Below are 12,383 nucleotides of genomic sequence, written 5' to 3'. Positions count from 1 at the left end.
GCCTAGACTGAAGCAATAATCTTGGCAAAATACCAAGTATGATATTAAACATAGAACCTGTAAAGAAAATGTTTTTTAAAAATCTGTTCTTATAAAAATTAAAAATGTCTTTATCTAAAAAAATCATAAACAGCACTAAACTGAAGGAACAACTGGGGACAGAGAACTATACATATATGAAAAACAGCAACATTTTAAATATCATTGAAAATTCATACAAAAAGGTAAATATTCTAATAGAAAAATCATCCAATGTCTTAAATAGGCCATTCCCAATAGAAGAAATACAAATGACCAATTTATATATAAAATGTTTGGATGGAAAATAAACAACAAAGAAATATTAGTTTTGGTCAAGCAGATAGGCAAAGTCTTCTACCTGCTCTCCTACTTCAAATATTTTTAAAAATGTATTTTAAAAATATTAAATACTTCAGGAACTTGCATGTCATTCTTGCACAGGATCATGCTAATTTTCTCTATATAGTTCCAACTTTAGTGTATGCACTGGCAGAGCCAGCACATCCTACTTCCAATTTTACTTTCACTATACAGTCATGCTCTGCATAACAATGTGTCAATCAATGACAGGCCACATACACTACAGTGGTCTTGTAAGATTATAATATTGTATTTTTACGGTAGCTTTTCTGTGTTTAAATACACAAATACCATTGTGTTACAATTGCCTACAGTATTCAGTCCAACAGCATGACGTACAGGTTTGTAGCCTAGGAGCAATAGACCATATCGTATAGTCTAGGTGTGTAGTAGGTCACACCATCTAAGTTTGTCTAAGTTCACTCTATGGTGGTCACACAATGATGAAATCACCTAACAATGCGTTTCTCAGAATAGTACCCCATCAATTAAGTGATGCATGGCTGTAGTCTTTTCTTTTCTTTTTCTTTTTCTTTTTCTTTTTTTTTTTTTTTTTTGAGACAGAGTCTCACTCTGTCGCCCAGGCTAGAGTGCAGTGGTTCCAACTCGGTCATTGTAACCTCTGCTTCTCAGGTTCAAGTGATTCTCATGATTCAGCCTCCAGAGTAGCTGGGACTACAGGCATGCACCACCATGCCTGGTTAATTTTTGTATTTTTAGTAGAGACATGTTGGCCAGGCTGGTCTCAAACTCCTGACCTCAAGTGATCCACCCACTTCGGCCTCCCAAAGTGCTAGGATTACAGGTGTGAACCATTGCATCTGTCCTGTAGTCTTTTCTTAATGCCAGGGTGCGCCCTTCAAATCATAAATGGGAACCACGTACTCTTCTACTAAAATCCCTCTAGTGGCTCTCCATCTCACCAAGAAAAAGCCACCTTCCTCAAGATGACATGGCAGCCCTCATTACCTCACTAACCTCATCTCCTAGTCTCCCACTTGCTCCGTTTGCCCCTGCCTTTGCATACTGCCTTGTTGCTACTGCTTGAACATAACAGGCATACTCCAGTCTCCAAAACTTGGTCCTGGTTGTTTTCTCTGCCCCAGATGCTCTTCCTGCCCAAACCCCTCTGCCCCTACCAGTATGCCTACGACTTTTTCCTTTACCTTCTTCCAATCTTGGCCGAAAAGCCATCTTCTCAGAGAGGGCATCCCTGACCCCTGCACATAACATGGACGCCCCTCACCTCCTGCACTGCCTGTCCCCTCCTGTGTCATGTGTCTCCATGACATTTGCCACCTTCTAGTGTACAATACCACTTACTTATTTTGTTTATTGTCTATCTCTTCACACCTAGAATGGAAGCTCCACTGTGGCAAGGATTTATCCCCAGCCCCTAGTACATAGCCAGGCACATAGTAGACACTCAATAGAGATTTATTGAATGAAAAAGTAAAAAAGGATAATATCAGAGTTGGACAGAGTCTAGGAAATGGTTACTTTGGCATACTATTAATGAGAATGTAAGCTGGTGCAGTATTTCTGAAGGATAATGTGGCAATGGGGATTAAAATCTTAAAACTGTATCGCTCTTGTGTAACATCAGTTACTTTGAGAAACTTATCATAACCAAATAATATGTTAGTTAGAGCTTTGGTTGCAAATAACAGGAAGAAGCACTTGTGCTAACTTAAGTACTTATGGTGGGTGGTTTGTTTGTTTATTTTTTTATTTGTTTATTTTTTTATTGAGATGGAGTTTAGCTCTTGTTGCTCAGGCTGGAGTGCAATGGAGCGATCTCGACTCACTGCAACTTCCACCTCCCGGGTTCAAGCTATTCTCTTGCCTCAGCCTCCCCAGTACCTGGGATTACATGCATGCACCACCACACCTGGCTAGTTTTGTATTTTTAGTAGAGATGGGATTTCTCCATGTTGGTCAGGCTGGTCTCAAACTCCTGACCTCAGGTGATCTACCCTCCTCAGCCTCCCAATGTGCTGGGATCACAGGTGTGAGCCACCACACCCAGCCAGAGTGATTTATTATGATACATTATATGCCACATTACAGAGGAAGAAAGCAAGAATGCATTATACGGGACATTTAGACTGCTCTACCAAACCCACTGGCTTAAGTTAATCTTCCCAGGAAACAGATGGAGATGGAAAGTTTTCTAGGCAGTGCTCTTTGAATCAATACCTGTAACAGAGTGAAGGAAGCAGGACAGAGCAAAGGGCAAAGTTGAACTGAGATGCCAGTGCAACCCATGCTACAGTTAATTCCATGGTCAGCTCTGGCATTGTTCCCTTTTGAGGCAAGGGACTCAGACCTTTATATTGATATATTAACCAATAATTGCTTGTAGGATAATCCTGGAAAGAGTGTGCAGCCTTGGTCCAAACAGCTGCCTTAGTACAAGGGCAAATCCTAGGAACTGACTCAGCTTTGAGCCATCAGTAACCGACTCTCCTGGCATCTCGGGCAGTGGATACCTTGGGCCTGATGGGGAGGATCTGGAAAGCAGCATACCATAGCATCTGCTCTACCAGGAAAACTAAAGAAAGTTTAGTTTCCTCCAGGCCTTCGGATAATTGGAACCAAATACTTGGATGCTGCCAGGGGCTCTCTCTTGACCGTTTCTTTCTATGCATCTCTCTCACTCTGGACTGTTTTCCCAGTTTCTTATTTCACATGGTCAAAGATTATTTCCAGCAGCTTCATCCTCAGAGACAGGGTAACTCTGAATGGTCCAGTTTGGGTCACTGTCCGTCCATGGACCTAACAACATAACTCTAGTAGAGGGTAATGTTGTTACTTAGTATTAATATGATGGCACCTGCTGTAACTATTTGTATTCAAAGAAGTAGAGAAAGGGGGCAAACCCATACTTGCATGTGCCACATCTATAGAGTCAGGAAAAAAAATCTCAAAGAATATAAAGTGTTAACAGTAGTTACTTTTTGGTAGTAGAATTGACAATGGTTTCTTTTTCCTTCTGTATACCTTTTTTTCATTGTTATATGTAGAATCATATTTTAGTAATTGCAAATTTTTTTTTTTTTTTTTTTTGAGACGGAGTCTCGCTCTGTCTGGAGTGCAGTGGCCGGATCTCAGCCCAGGCTGGAGTGCAGTGGCCGGATCTCAGCTCACTGCAAACTCCGCCTCTCGGGTTTACGCCATTCTCCTGCCTCAGCTTCCCAAGTAGCTGGGATTACAGGCGCCCGCCACCTCGCCCGGCTAGTTTTTTGTATTTTTTAGTAGAGACGGGGTTTCATCGGGTTAGCCAGGATGATCTCGATCTCCTGATCTCGTGATCCGCCCGTCTCGGCCTCCCAAAGTGCTGGGATTACAGGCTTGAGCCACCGCGCCTGGCCACAAATAGTTTTAAAAAGGAAAAAGTAGATACCTGTTTCTGTCTTCTGCATGAAAGATCCACTAGTTATAGGCTGTAGGAAGAATATTCATATCAAGTATGATGTTCTGGGAACTGGTATAGAAAAAAAAATCTAGCTTAACTTTGCAAGCTTATTTCATCAAATTGCAAACTAACTAAACAGGGGTGATTTTTAAATAAAACATTTAATTGGCTCATGGTTCTGCAGGCTGTACAAGCATGCGTCCAGCATCTGCTCCTGGTGAGGGCCTCAGGAAGCTCGCAGTCATGGCAGAAGGTGAAAAGGGAGCAAGCATGTCACACGGTGAGAACGGGAGCAAGAGAGAGAGGAGGGGGAGGTCCCAGACTCTTGTAAACTACCAGATCTTACATGAACTGAGCAAGAACTTGCTTATCACCAATGGATGGTGCTAAACCATTAATGAGGGATCCACTTCCATGATCTAGTCACCTCCCGATGTTATGCCCAGACTGTTTGTTCCCCAAAGAAGACCACCAGAGTCCAGAGTCAAAGCCAAGCGGCAAGGATCTTTACTACAAGTTCGAACTTGGTCCCTCCTTTACACAGTATACAAGAGGGCCCCGAACAATGCGAGCGTTTGCTTTTTATAGCCCGAAAGTTGTAGGGGAACAAAGAAATTCTTTTGGCTCCTGCGCTTTCAGTAACCTTGAACGGCTGTCTCCTTATCGGAGACTTTCCAGGTGGTGTTTGTACTGGGCTCAGGGAGTTTGAGAGATATATGGTGGTGGGATGGGAGGATGGGATGTGTTTGTGCTAGGCTCAGGGAGTTTTGAGCCCGGGGCTGAGGAATGTGCCCAGCTCCTTTCATTCCCCCCTTCTTTTCAGGTATCTTTAGAGCCAATCTTGGGTCTTATAAGTCTGATTCTGTTTCAGCGTTTACAGGTTGGTATTGGGCTCTGAGGACCATGAGTTGTACGGTGTCAAATCTCTCCCTAACAAATTGTAAAATTCTGTTAACAACACAAGGTCCTACGGTAAGCAGAAATAGTAGACTTAGCAGGGGTCCAAGGAAGGGGGCTAACAGAGAAAACATAGAGGAATTCCACCATTGGTCTGCAGCTGAAGCAAACTGCCGTGTTTTTACTTCAGTGCTTAACTTGCGTAACTGTTGGACCCGGTCCTCTACAAGTCCTGATTCATTTATGTAGAAACAACAGTCTTTTTTTAGAAATATACATGTACCACCTTTTTCTGCAGTGAGTAGGTCTAGGGCCCTCCGGTTTTGCAAGGTTACCTGAGCTAGGGACGTAAGCTGCCGCTGAAGGGAGGCAAGGGACTCAGCCGACTCCTCCATAGCAACGGCAAATTGTTGGTATAACTTGTTACTTTCTATGAGGGTGTGACCTAGGGCTCCCCCCGCCAGTCCGGCCGCAATGAAGGATGCGGTGAGGGAGATTCCTGCAATGAGGGGGAGAAATATGGCTCGTGCAGGTCTTGGTCTAGGGTCTGGGTGAATAACAGCACTAGTCCAGTTACCGGTATACCTTAGGAACTCGCCAGCAGTTAGTAGAGTCAACCGGGGAATTAATGTGACAGGGAGACATAGTAGGTTATTAACAGAAGGACTAGGTAGGTTCTTAGATAAGGTTCCATTACACCAGAAGAATATGCCTGATGGAGCCCTTAAGGTGATATTAGGGGGCGTTGCAGTGATGCTGCAGAGGCTGGAATTGGTTCCTGAGAAACAGTAGGGAAACTTCTCCTGACTGGGGTTTAGGTATAGGGGCACGTTCAGGATAGGAGCATACGAGAGGTTTCGGAGGTTGTTAGCTTGGGCAAAGGTAGAGGATCCTCATGGCAGAGGGACAGCGGTTAGTGGTGGACGTCCTAGAGTGGCGCACAGAAAGCAGCCAGACAGGCTATGAAGTCCTGTAAGGTTAGCAAGTTCTAGTCCTTCTTGTAATAACTTTAACCAGGAGAAAGGACGTAAGTCTTGTGTTAGTCTGTTTTCCTGTCGTTGGATATTCCCGTGGACCGGGGCAGTACTTGCACTAGGCCTCGCCACAGATAGAGGTGACTGCTAGGCCATGTGGAGGAGGGGGAGTAGTATACAGCCCCATGTTGAGGTGTGGTCCAGCGGGAGTTCCAGGGGTCTCTAACTATCCAGGTATATGGAAAGTCTCTATCCCGTCTATGATAGAAGAGCCATTTAGGGTCTAACTGTTTTCTCTCTCCCCAATAACGGGGTCTGTGGATGTTACAATAGTTATCAGGACAGCCAGCATTTTGGTGCCACCAATAGTGTTTACAATTGTATTTAGTCTGATCAAACTCAAAGCATATTATTGGTGTCATAGGTTTGGCTATTTGAAAACCAGTAAAATTTAGTAGAATTGGGCTGTTGCACCCTGAGGAAGGGCAATCAGCACTGGCCAATAATTTTCCGGGCTTATGAGGTTGCCCAGGGTGGGTTCAGTTTTCATAAAGCCAGAATCTCCAGACAAAGGGATTATGAGCTGGTTTTGTGATTTCTCCAGCGGCCACTAGGGCGACTAACGTTAGGGTTAGACTACCTAACTGCATGTTTGCAGTGAGCTATGCTGCCGGCGCAGGGTGAGTTTTAAGGGGTTGTTCCTAGCTCTGTCCACAGTCCACGTGTCCGGTGCTTCAGCCGCCGCCGTGATTGGTCCCAGAAGATCGGAGGTTGGGTCCACTGGCTTGACGTGGGTGTAGTGGATCCACGATGCGATGCCTTCTACCTTCAGGGCGGTGGGTGTGGTTAGGAGTATCTGGAGTGGTCCTTTCCACCTGGGTTCTAGGGTCTCTTGTCGGTGTCGCTTGACCAGGACCCAGTCTCCCGGCTGGTATGGATGGGGTGTCGGCGGGGGACCGGTCTCATATAGTTTTTTCAGCTTGGGCCAGATTTCTTGATGAACTTTCTGCAAGGCTTGTAGGGAAAACAAGAGTTCAGAGACATTTTCTGTTTCGGACTTGAGCAGATCATCTTTTAGGCCGGGAACTAAGGGTGGGGGTCTGCCATGCATAATTTCATAAGGAGTAAGGCCCAGTCTGTAAGGGGTATTACGGGCCCGGAGCAGAGCGTAGGGGAGAAGGACCACCCAATTAGCGCCAGTCTCCATAGTTAATTTAGTTAAGGTCTCTTTTAAGGTCCGATTCATTCTCTCTACCTGTCCTGAACTCTGGGGCCTGTAAGTGCAATGTAGTTTCCAATTTGCCCCAAGGATGGAAGCCAAATCCTGACTTACCTTAGCAATGAAGGCCGGCCTATTATCTGACCTTATCTGGACAGGGAAGCCATACCTGGGGAGGATATCTTCCAGGATTTTCTTTGCTACAACCTGAGCAGTTTCTTTCTTGGTGGGGAATGCTTCAGTCCACCCTGAAAAAGTATCTACAAAGACAAGTAAGTACCGATACCCGTATTTTCCTGGCTTTATCTCAGTAAAATCTACTTCCCAGTAGATACCGGGCCTGGTTCCCCTAAGCCTTGTTCCCGTTGTAGCCTGGGATTGGGGGTAGGCGTTGTTAAGCTGGCAGACTTTGCAACTTGTCACGATGTTGCTGGCCATCTCGGCTGTATGTCTGAATTTGAGCTTAGAGCGTCTGATCAGGTCTATCATTCGCCGAGCACCCAGGTGGGTGGTTCGGTGGATGTGTTCTAACATTTGTTGTCCTAATTTTTCTGGTAGGATGGTTTGGTCATTAGTATCAGTCCACCACCCATTCTGGATCTGTTTCAGGGGAAGCTTGTCAATCCACTGGAGATCTTGTTCTGAATAATCAGGGAAATATGGCAAGTCCCGGGGGCCCGGGTCAGGGAGCTGGAGTGCAAGGAGTTGGCTGGGAGCCTTCGCCACCTTTCTTGCAGTTTGGTCCGCCAGAAAGTTGCCTTGAGCAGTTGGAGTAGTTAGTTTCTGATGCCCTGGGCAATGCACAATGGCTAACTTTTCTGGCCTCCATAGGGCTGTTAGCAGGGATAGGATTTCTTGCTTGTTTTTTTATCTCTTTTTTTTTTTTTTAGCCGTCAGTAACCCCCGCTCCCTGTAAATGGCCCCATGTATATGCACTGTTGCAAAAGCATATCGGCTGTCTGTATATACCGTCAGCTTTTTCTCCGCCCCTAAGGTAAGAGCTTGGGTGAGCACTATTAGTTCGGCCTTCTGGGCTGATGTCCCCGGGGGCAGGGGTTCCGCCCAGATTACCTCAGCTCCAGCGTATCTCTGGCCCTGATGCATGAAGCTGCTCTTATCAGTGAACCAGACGAGGTCGGCGTCAGGAAGTGGGCGATCCTGCAGGTCTTCTCGAACTCCGTGCACCTGAGCTAGTACCTCGGTGCAGTCGTGGAGTGGGGCGTCCAGGTCCAGGTTGGGCAGTAGCGAGGCAGTCTCTTACCCAGTGGCCAGCCTCCTTGCAGTAGGCACATTGGTCTTTTTTCAGATTATCATGCCTGGGGGGGGCCGCCTAGGTTGGGTGTACTCTGGCTGTAGATGTTCTTTCTGTACTACTGCTGCCAGGACCTTGGTCATTTTTTTAGTGGCCTTAAATTGCCTTTTTTCTGGAGTATCTCTGTTATTATAAACCTGCTGGGCTATCTGAAGGAGGTTTTGAATCCGCTTTTCTTCCGAGTCTTTTAATTTTTGGAGTTTTTTTTTTTTTTTTTTTTTTTTAAATATCTGGGGCTGCCTGATTTATGAAAGACATTACAACAGCTGTCTGACTTTCTGGAGCCTCTGGATCTATGGGGGTGTACTGTCTAAAAGTTTCTATTAATGTTTTTTTAAGTAGGTGGCTGGGCTCTCTGTCTTTTCTTGCCGAATAGAATATATTTTAGCCAAATTAGTGGGCTTGCAAGCAGCTGCCCGGAGACCTGCCATTAGAGTCTGGCGATAAAGGTGTAGCCGTCCCCTACCTTCTGCCGTGTTGTAGTCCTACGCCGGCCTGGTCAGAGGAAAGGTCGCGTTTATGAGGTCAGGGTTAGCAGTCGGTTGACTGTCGTCCCCCGGGACCAGCTTTCCAGCTTTTACCTGTATTCCCTCTCGCTCCTCCGTGGTAAACAAGATTCGGAGGAGCTGCTGACAATCATCTCAAATGGGCTGGTGGGTGAACATGACACTATCCAGTAAAGCCAGTAAATCTTTGGGGTTGTCTGAAAACCGAGCACTCTGAGCCTTTTAGTTATACAGATCACTGGTGGAGAATGGCCAGTACTGGAGCTTGGGGATTCCTGTGTCATCTGGGGGTTTTATTTCCTGAAGGGGTAAAGCCACCGTGGAGTCAGGCGGCTGGGGGGGGGCTAGTCCGCGAAGTGCGCCCTCGCGTCCGCCCCCCCAGCCTTTTAAAGTTACTTTCCCGTTCAGCGAGCCCGCCTCCCCTCCGCCTGCTCCCTTCCTCTATCTCTCTCTCTAATCTTTCCGTTTCTGTCTAAATCTTTGATTGACATACTTACAGGGTCTTTTCTTTAAGTTTCTATCTCATTCGCGCGCGCTTTCTCTCTCTCTGTCTCTCTGTCATCCCGTGTCCTTTCTCCTTTATACTCAGTCTCTTTCTCTGACTCTCCACGTCTGCCGTTTTCTCCCCTTTCTCTTTCCGATTTCCCTTCTCACTTTCTCCCTTTCCCATCTCTATGGTCTCTCTCTCACTTATTTTCTCTTCTCCCCAGTCTCACTTTCTGTGTCTCTTTTTGTAAAGGAATGTGGGTTAGAATTAGGTTGTGGGTTGGAATCCCTGTAAAGGAAATCCGCGCTGGAAGCCGGGAGCCGGGGACCGGGGCCGCAGGCGCGGCGCCGGAAGCCGGGAGCCCAGGGACCGGGCCGGGAGCGCGGCGCCGGAAGCTGGGAGCCCGGGGACCGGGCCGCGAGCGCGCGCCGGAAGCCGGGAGCCCGGGGACCGGGCCGGGAGCGCGGCGCCGGAAGCCGGGAGCCCGGGGACCGGGGCAATTCAGACAGCGAGCGCGCACCCGGGGGCCGGGGCAATTCAGACAGCGAGCGCGCACCCGGGGGCCGGGGCAATTCAGACAGCGAGCGCGCACCCGGGGACCGGGGCAATTCAGACAGCGAGCGCGCACCCGGGGACCGGGGTCAGATTCAGACAGCAGGCGCGCACCCGGGGACCGGGGTCAGATTCAGACTGCAGGCGCGCACCCGGGGACCGGGGTCAGATTCAGACTGCAGGCGCGCACCCGGGGACCGGGGTCAGATTCAGACTGTTGCCCGGATCGCGAACCCACTCCGGCAACTCAGATCGCAATTTAAATCAGAAGAGAGCCAGGGGACGTCTCCCACCGGTCTCCACTGGCCGTCCTATAGCGCGTCCGCCAGGACTGTGCCAGCCTCAGTTTCAGACCTCGCGAGTCAGAGATTCAGATTCAGAACAGACACACAGACACAGACAGACAAACGGAGACGAGCCAGCTCACCTATCAGTAGATCGATCCTAGCAGATCCGTTGACCAGGGGTCTGGTGGGCTTGGGGAATCCCGGACGAGCCCCCAGATGTTATGCCCAGACTGTTTGTTCCCCAAAGAAGACCACCAGAGTCCAGAGTCAAAGCCAAGCGGCAAGGATCTTTACTACAAGTTCGAACTTGGTCCCTCCTTTACACAGTATACAAGAGGGCCCCGAACAATGCGAGCGTTTGCTTTTTATAGCCCGAAAGTTGTAGGGGAACAAAGAAATTCTTTTGGCTCCTGCGCTTTCAGTAACCTTGAACGGCTGTCTCCTTATCGGAGACTTTCCAGGTGGTGTTTGTACTGGGCTCAGGGAGTTTGAGAGATATATGGTGGTGGGATGGGAGGATGGGATGTGTTTGTGCTAGGCTCAGGGAGTTTTGAGCCCGGGGCTGAGGAATGTGCCCAGCTCCTTTCACCACCAGGTCCCACCACCAACACTGGGAATCACATTTCAACATGAGATTTGGAGAAGACAAACATCCAAACCATATCATTCTGCCCCTAACTTCCCAAATCTCATGTACTTCTCACATTTACTACAATCATGCCTTCCTAATAGTCCCCCAAAGTCTTAACTTCGGACAAAAGCCTCAAGTCCAAAGTCCAAAGTCTTATCTGGAGGTGAGTTTCTTCACATATGAGCCTGTAAGATAAACAAGTTACTTACTCCCAAGATACAATGGTGGTACAGGCAATGGGTAAATATTCCCATTCTAAAAGGGAGAAATTGACCAAAAGAAAGGAGCAATAGGCCCCACACAAGTCTGAAACCCAGCAGGGCAAACATTAAATATTAAAGCTCCAAAACAATCTCTTTTAACTCCATGTCCCACATCTTACTGTGAGGGGTGGACTCCTGAAGCCTTGGGCAGCTCCGCCCCTGTGGCTTTTCAGGGTACACCTCCTGTGTCTGCTGTCATGGGTCGGAGCTGGGTACCTATGGCTTTGCCACACTGAGGCTGCAAGCTGCTGGTGCCTCTACCAGTCTTGGGTCTGGAAAGCAGCTGTCCCTTTCCCACAGCTCCACTAGGCAGTGCCTTGGTGAGGACTCTGTGTGAGGGTTCTAACCCTACATTTCTTTCAGCAGTGCTCTAATAGAGTTTATCTATGGGTGATCTGTCCTGCAGCAGGCTTCTGCCTGGGCACCTAGGGTTTTCCCGTACCTCCTCTGAAATCTAGGCAGAAATTGCCAAGCCTCCTTGTTTGCGTTCTGTGTGCCTGCAGGCTTAACACGTGGAAGCCACCCAGGGCTTATAACTTGTGCTGTCCAGAGTGACAGCCCAAGCAGTATCTGGTGCCCTTTGAGCCTTGGCTGTAGCTGGAGCAGCTCGGATGCAGAAAGCAGTATCATGAGGCTGCACAGGGCAGCAGCACCCCAGGTCTGGTCCCAAAACCATTCTTTCTCTGTAGGTCTCTGGGCCTGTGATGGGAAGGGCTGCATCAAAAATTTCTGAAATGCCTTCGCATTTAGTCACGCTCCCTTTTAGTCATGTTAATCTCTCTAGCAAATGGTTGTTATCCAGACCACTTGGATTCTTTCTCTACCTCAGGACCAGGCTGCAAATTTTCCAAACTTTTATGCTCTGCTTCCCTTTTAAATATGAATTCCAACTTTAAGTCGTTCCTTTGCTCCTGCATCTGATTTAGGGTGTTAGAAGCAGGCACGGCACTTTTTGAATGCTTTGCTGCCTAAAAATTTCTTCTGCCAGATACCGTAGGTAATCACTTTTGAGTTTAAACTTCCACAAAGCCCTAGGACATGAACACAATGAAGCCAAGTTCTTTAACTGGGGAGTAACAAGGGTGACCTTTCCTCCAGTTCCCAATAAGTTCCTCATTGCCATCTGAGACCTTATCAAGCTGGCCTTCATCATCCATATTTCTATCAGCATTTTGATCACAACCATTCAGCCAGTCTGCAAGAAGTTCCAGACTTCCCCTCATCTTCTTATCTTTTTCTGAGCCCTCCAAGCTCCTCTAGCTTCTGTTACCCAGTTCCAAAGCTGCTTCCGCATCATCAGGTATCGTTTCAGCAAAGTCCCACTACTCATTATCAATTTTATTAGCTCATTCTTGCATTGTTATAAAGAAATACCTGGAGCTGGGTAGTTTGTAAAGAAAACAGGTTTAACAGGTTTACAGTTGGGCAAGCTATACAGGCATGCCTTCAGCATCTG

The 12,383-nt window shown here is 47.5% G+C and overlaps 1 non-coding gene across 1 annotated transcript; it reads right to left on the bottom strand.

Moving 5' to 3' along the window:
- Positions 1-417: 417 nt before the first annotated feature.
- LOC123568112 (U6 spliceosomal RNA) lies at positions 418-523 on the bottom strand. Its single transcript, XR_006691339.1, has one exon. It is a non-coding gene; the product is annotated as a U6 spliceosomal RNA (small nuclear RNA).
- Between the last annotated feature and the right edge of the window lie 11,860 nt (positions 524-12,383).

Source organism: Macaca fascicularis, chromosome 12 (assembly GCF_037993035.2).
Source record: "Macaca fascicularis isolate 582-1 chromosome 12, T2T-MFA8v1.1".
NCBI classification, from domain to species: domain Eukaryota; kingdom Metazoa; phylum Chordata; class Mammalia; order Primates; family Cercopithecidae; genus Macaca; species Macaca fascicularis.
This window is presented reverse-complemented; position numbering and strand designations above follow the sequence as displayed.